This window comes from Symphodus melops (assembly GCF_947650265.1).
Source record: "Symphodus melops genome assembly, chromosome: 1".
Classification (NCBI taxonomy): Eukaryota; Metazoa; Chordata; class Actinopteri; order Labriformes; family Labridae; genus Symphodus; species Symphodus melops.
Window position 1 is genome coordinate 29,879,072 of NC_136691.1, and position 7,619 is coordinate 29,886,690.

Below are 7,619 nucleotides of genomic sequence, written 5' to 3' on the forward strand. Positions count from 1 at the left end.
CAGCTTAAAAACTGGATTCCAGAAATGTAGATTTACAACATGATTTGGTGCCGTAACCCTTTGTAGAGTTTCTGGGTAAAGAAGGAAAAAAGAAGAATTTAACTGGCACAGTATACAACATGCTGCTTAAAGAACAATCTGAACTTTATTCAATTCAAATGCTGCACGACAAATAGAACAAAGACCTCAACTTTAAAGATGCTGACACAAAGTGGAAAAAATGTGTATACATCACCAACAGCGTTACGACAAATGAAAATCTGCGATTGATACAGTATAAATTGATGACAAGAATTTGTTACATAAGAGATAAAATGTAACCTGAACTCGTCTGATCAGGGTGGATCTCCTGACTCCCTTATGCACTCATTTTGGTCGTGTACCAAAGTGAACAGTGTGGAATGAGATTCAAGAATGCACGTCTGTACGATGTTAGACAAAAATACAATTTTCAACTGAAGTTTTTTCAGAACGCTGAAAAAAATATCCTTTGGGATGGCATTTTGTATTCTCTGCCCTCATCTATAAAAATCTCATTTTAAAAAACTGGAAACACAAAAAGGAGCCATTTCTTTATACTTGGAAAAAATTGGTGAGATATTATTTGAATATAGAAAAGACATTATCTGAAGATTTTAACAAGGCTAAACAATTCAGTAATAATATGGAAAGGTATTAACAACGAATTATTGAACAACCTGTGACATGGCTGGTAGAAGAAGGGGGAGAAATCAGGGGAGAACACAGGACAAGGACATGTGTGTGTGTGTGTGTGTGTGTGTGTGTGTGTTGGGCAGGTATGGAGGTACACCTACATGTGTTGGGGGGAGGGTGGGGTGGGAGGGATGAGATTTATGTACGATGAATGAAGGGGACAAAAACATGACTCCATATTTACTTTAATTTTGTTGTTTTTTTCAGGGTTTTTTGTGTCATTTTCTGTATTTTTTTGTTGATATGAAAAGATATGTGATCCTGGTTTCACACTTGAAAAGTGTAAACCAAGTTAAAAGTTATATTGTTAATTTGTTTGATCAACACTTGTGAGACCATGTGAAGGAAAGCATGAAATTAATAAAAATAATTCTAAAAAAAAAAAAAAAAGACGGGAGGGAAACAGAAAGATGCAACACTGAAGACACACAGAATACAAGAATGTAACAAAACACACGAGCACAGAGCAACAAGGAAAACAAGAATACATAAAATATACAAGGACACAAAGTAAGGAAACAATGAAGGATAATCTAGGAAACAATAAGACACAAGCAACTAAAATCAAAACTCTGAAATAAAACAAACTAGACCAAACCATGACAGTGAGTTCATGTTGGATTACAAGTTTGCAGCTGTCATTTTATTCGTGTAGATATCAGTCAATAATAGTTTTTCTGTGACTTCACATTCAGATCATGCACGTGTGAATATTTTCCTTGGGTTTACATTTTGACTCCACATGTTCACATTTTTCCCCCGTTCAATTTTTTATACATGTAAACATTTTTACATTACAGTTCTCTCACTCCACAAGCTCTCCTATTGTGCAACATATCTGCCTTTATGCTGCAGATCCTCGGGGAATTTCTCTTTTCAGGAGGATGAAGGCATAGCAATATACAACGGCATAGTAATGATTCAAGGAATGAAGAGGAGCCTGCTGAAATCGCTGATCATGTTCCGTGGTCCTCCCTTCCTGACCGTGACCGACGGCGTATGTTGGGAGCAGAGACGGAGAGGAGCCCCAGAGGGCCAACAAGGTATGCTTGTGTTGCTTGTGTTGATAGCAAAAAGATTGAATTGTTTATGCCAACAAGGAGGGGCATCGTTTGTTTGGGGAAAGTTGAAAAAAGATAGACAAAGAAGGTCTACAGCAGGGATGTCAAAGTCAAATACATCAGAGGGCCAAAAAAACTAATTTGCTCCAAGCCAAGGGCCGGACTGGTTCAATGTTTATTAAAACATATTAAAATGATTGCACATAACTTATTGAACACAGACCTAACACAGTATAACATATATTATTTAATGATTAAAATGAATAATCCAATATTTTTTATGGCTCTGTGAGTCATTTCAACTGAAAACATTTTTCAAAACAAAAATCACATATATTAAATAAATAACGTAATGTTTTCTCATGGCTCAAATGAAAACATTTTCAACAGGCAAACAGCAAAAAAGTAAATGTTCTTAAAAATAAATAAAAAAATAGTTGTATTCTTCTTTCTCATGGCTCTTATCTGCAATTTTCCCCAAGTCCATTATAACTGAAAAATACATATAAATAAATAAAATACAACATGATGAAATACGAAAATATATGACTCACAGACAAAACAATACTTCCTTCAAAGAAAAATCACGTCTTGTAGAAACAAATGGAAAACTTTAACTGAGTTAAGAACTAAAAATACGTGAATGCTCTGTGATGCTCACTTGTCTGAGACTGAGCCTGATACTTGGTGGGGTCTCATCTTTTGTACAAGTTCAGTGTTCGGGGTCAGGCTCTGGGCTGAGGAAATCTTCAGGATTGAGTCAAGGTGTTTGTCAGTAAGACGGCTCCTGTGTGATGTTTTGTTCAGCTTCATCAAGGAGAACAGTTGTTCACACAGATATGTGCTGCCAAACATCGAGAGCGTCTGAGCAGCTTGGATGTGCAAACTCAGCAGTACCCACTCTGTCATATTTTTCCCTCAGTGCGTCGTTGCACTGGAGCTCAATCAACTCCATTTGGAGGTTTGGTGGTGCGCTTTCCACGTCAACTCCAAAAGGATTGGCGAGCAGTTCAAATCTGTTTTTTTGGGCTTCTAAGTCAACGAATCGGCGTCGGAGGTCGGCTGCAAGAAGGTTTATTTTATCTGCAAACTGTGCACTCGGGAACACAGCGGTAGAGAGCTTCTCTTTCATGGTCTGGCAGCTGGGAAAGTGGCTCAAGTTTTCTTTCCGCATCTGCGTCTCCCACAGACTCAGCTTGGTTTTAAACGCCTTCACTGTGCGGTACGTATCAGAGATGACACGCCCCCGTCCCTGCAGCTGTAGGTTCATCGCATTCAGATGGCTTGTGATGTCGCAAAGAAACGCCATTTCACACAAAAATGTTTCATCACGGAGCTCTGTTGTGTCTTTTCCTTTGCTTTCCATGAACAGACAGATCTCGCGCAGCTCGACACATCTTTGCAGCATCTTTGCATCTTTCGCACATCAGTATGATAGGGCAAGTCACCATGCTCAGTATCCGCCTAGAAAGGCCTTGAACTGGCGGTGATTTAAACCTTTGGCTCTAATGAAGTTAACTGCACGCGTTATGATGCTCATCACATGTTCCATTTCCAAACTCGATTCCTGGTGTATTATGCAGTGAAAAGCTGTCAGCTCATCTGTGACGTTTTCGTCCCCCATCCTCTCACGTATCCTTGCCACCAATCCACTCCTGTGTCCACACATCGCAGGCGCTCCGTCTGTGGTCAATCCCACGAGTTTTTTCCAAGGCAGCCTCGTCTCATTTACACATGTGGATACCTCTTCATACAAATCTTGTCCTGTAGTTGTGCCATGCATAGGACGTAATGCCAAAAACTCTTCTGTTATGCTCAGGCTGGTGTCCACTCCACGAATACAAATTGACAGCTGGGCAATGTCAGTTGTGTCGGTGCTCTCATCCACAGCGAGGGAATATGCAATGAATTATTTTCCCTTTTCTCCAAGCTGTTCTTTTAGATTGGTGGAAAGCTGGTTTATACGTTCAGCGACGGTGTTTCTGCTCAGGCTAACGTTTGAAAATCGCTGCCTTTTATCTGGGCACACTACGTCAGGCCTTGACAGCAGCCTCGCTTTGTGATTTGGCATTTGTGAACAGGGCCTGCCGGGACTTAAGACCTCGTTTTAATTCTTCCACCTTCTGTAGCTTCTTTTGTTCCGTGTCCATATTCTTGTCTTTGTGTTTCTTAGACGTTTCATAGTGCCTTCTCAGATTATATTCTTTCATTACAGACACACTTTCTCCACACAGAAGACACACAGGTTTCCCTTTTACCTTCGTGAACATGTACACTGCCTCCCACCTGGCTTGAAACCCCCTGTTCTCACTGTCCACCTTCCGTTTAGCCATTAATGGGGAGGGGGGTCTGCTCTGAAAAGATGAATTGGGATACACCCATTGATGAATGAATGAAGCCGAGACCTGCTTGCGGCGCTTCAAGTTCGCGGGCTACCGTTGCATTGTGGGGAATGTAGTATTGCGTACAAAACACCAGTAGGCGGCCGGTTCAAATGGTGCGTTCGAGTGGTCCTCGGAATTCGCGATTTCCGAGTTTTTTAATACTAATCAAATATCATCCCGGGGGCCATAGATAATTCCTTCGCGGGCCGGATCTGGCCTTGACTTTGACACATGTGGTCTACAGGGATACCTGGGTCTTTAGGTCCTTGCTGTGGTCTACCGGTCCTACAAAGAGGCTACATCCAGCCTATGGCACGCCATGCCTCTTTTCTCATGCCAGTGCTTTTACAATCTCTCCTGTAGAGCAGCCAGGCAGTCACAATGCTCATGTGGATAAAGTGGAACATCAGCCGGTGGTACCACTTCTTCGACTGGATTTTGTTGCGGTACAGTGCAATGAGAGAGTCCAGTAGATCCACCCCACCCATATTGTTATTGTACTCTCTCACCACAGCAGGGCAGGGGACTTTGATGATTTCCTTTCGCTTGTAATCCCACCTGTCAACCTCGGTGACTGGGTGTGCTCCAATGTAGTTGCTGAGAAGACTGAGTGGTTATCACGCCACTTTACAGCATGCAAGGTGGTTTCACCAACCGTGACAACAAAAAAAGGATTACTACACCAATTTAATAGACACAAGTAAAAGGCAATACCAAAAACACATGGGGTGTAATAAATACAGTGTTGAATAAAGGCCAAACCAATTATTCCTTATTACATCACCAAGAACAATTTGGATATATATGCAACAGAGGAAATAGCAAATGAATTCAATAATTATTTTGCAAATATTGGCTCCAATTTATTACAACACATCCCTGATGAAATCATTGCAACTATTCCTGGTAGTGTGAACAGCATTTCCCTTGAGAGTGTCCAAGTGAGTGAAATCTTGTTAATTGTGAATAAGGTCTCCGGATCTTCAGGCATACAGGCCTTAGTCAGTTGTGGTGGACGGCCCGGAGGCCGAGCAGACACGGGAGAGAGCTCTGGGGGACGGCCGGGAGGCCTAGCAGACACGGGAGAGAGCTCTGGGGGACGGCCGGGAGGCCGAGCAGGCACGGGAGAGAGTTCAGGTGGGCGGCCAGGTGGCCGATCAGACATGGCAGACAGTTCAGGCGAGCAGCCGGGTGACCGGCCAGTGAAGGGCAGGACTTCCTCCAAGGGCCCAGGAGCCAGCCCGATCACAGACGAAGGAACGTCTGGCGTCGGCTGGACTGCCGAGGAGGAGACGTCAGGAGTCGGCTGGAACACAGAGGGAAGCTCAGGTGTTGGCCGGACCACAGAGGAGGAGACGTCAGGCGTCGGGAGGACGTCAGGCATCGACTGGGCCGCCGAGGAAATGTCGTTGGACGTCGGCCGGACTGCCGAGGGAAGCTCAGGCGTCGGCCGGATCACAGAGGGAATGTTGTTTTGCGTCAGTCGGACTGCTGAGGGAAGCTCAGGCGTCAGCCGGACCGCAGAGGAGACATCATTGGGTGACGGCCCGTATGCCGAGGGAACCTCAACTTGATGACGACGGCGTTCAGCAGGCACGGGAACAGGAAGCTGACAACGCTCTGCCAAAGCTGGTGGGAGACGGCGCTCTGCCGGAACGGGGACAGGAAGCAGACGGCGCTCTGCCGGAACGGGGACAGGAAGCAGACGGCGCTCTGCCGGAACGGGGACAGGAAGCAGACGGCGTTCTGCTGGAACGGGGACAGGTAGCAGACAGCGCTCCGCAGACACGGGGACAGGAAACGGACAGCGCTCTGCTGGAACAGGGACAGGAAGCAGACAACGCTCTGCCGGGACTGGTGGCAGACGGCGTTCTGCAGGAACAGGAAGCAGACAGCGCTCTGCCAGAACAGGAACAGGAAGCAGACGGCGCTCTGCCAGAACAGGAACAGGAAGCAGAGGCTCTGAGGCACCATGAGGCTGAAGCCTGGACTGAGGCCTGAGTTCTACTTTGGGCCGAGGCTCGGATTGAGGCCTTGTGGAGCACAAAGGTAGAGTCACTGCTGGGCTAGGCAACCGGGAGCCATGGCGGCCTCTCTTCCTTGGGCCTCCGCGGTTCCCAGTAAAAATGGCCAGGCGGGAGCCAGTCCATGGAGACTGCTCAAAAGAAGCAGTGCTCCGGGCCAAACGAAAAATATTTTGAAAGTAAAGTATTTTAGAAACACCGTCCATAGAATCAAAATCTTCTGCTGGGTCCATTACTGGTCGGTTCATTCTGTCACGATGTAGCAGGCAGGAAACAGGGAGGAGGACCCAAGTGCAGAATAACCAATAATTTATTTTAACAAAAAGGCAAAACAAAAACTTACTTAGAAAAACCAAAATCCAAAAACCAGGAGGCGAAAACACAGGGAGCAGGGAGAAGCAGCAACCAAAGACACAACGACATACAAAAGACAAAGACAATGAACCGACAAGAAACTGAGGCAAACACAGAGACTAAATAGACAGGGGTAATCAGACACAGGAGACTAACGAGACAGGTGAGGAACATCAGGGTAATCACAAAGGCGGGAAACACAAGGAACAAAGAACACAAGACCAGAACACTGAGGACACGTACAAAGTAAAACCTAACACTGACACCACCAAAACCAGATCTACAAAATAAAACAGGAAAACACTAAAGACTAGACTTAAAACACAAGACCGGAAATAAACTAACAGGCAACATAGGAGGACACAAGGAAACACACTGAAGACTAAAGTAAACCACACTAGGAATCATACATACACAGAACACGAGGGAAATAATGAACTAAAACAAGATTAAATACAGAACAAAACCAAACCATGACACAAAGCATAGCTGTGCTGCACAAGGTTAAAGAATCGATTAACAAGCGTGCCTTGCTTTTGTTATATAATTCTCTGATTGTTGCACATCTAACCTATTGCATCGAAGCACGGGGGAGTGTGTTTAAGACTTATATCAATCTGGTTTTCAAACTACAAAAATGCACCATTCGCGCCGTAAATGGAAGTGGATACTGGGACCACACAAATCCAATATTTGCACAATTAAAAATTCTAAAATTCAATGAATTAGTAGAATATAGCCTTCTCAAAATAACGTACAAAGCTCTCCAGAATACGTTACCTGAAAATTTGCAAAGCAGATTCGTTAAGAGAGAAAGTAGCTACAAATTTATAGGAACTCAAGTCTTTCTGAAACCAGTATAAAACAAAACCAAAGGAAAGATGCATCTTAATTCAAGGTGTCAGTCTGTGGAACAATCTAAATAGTGAAATTAAAACTTCTGTTACGACCGGCTCTCAAGCCGCAACAAAAAGAGGGAGATGCGCACGCACTGATCCGATATTTTAACAAAAGTGATTTATTTTTAAAGTAAACATATGAAGTGTGAATATCAGTATCAGTAGTGTCTGCAAGTGTGTGGG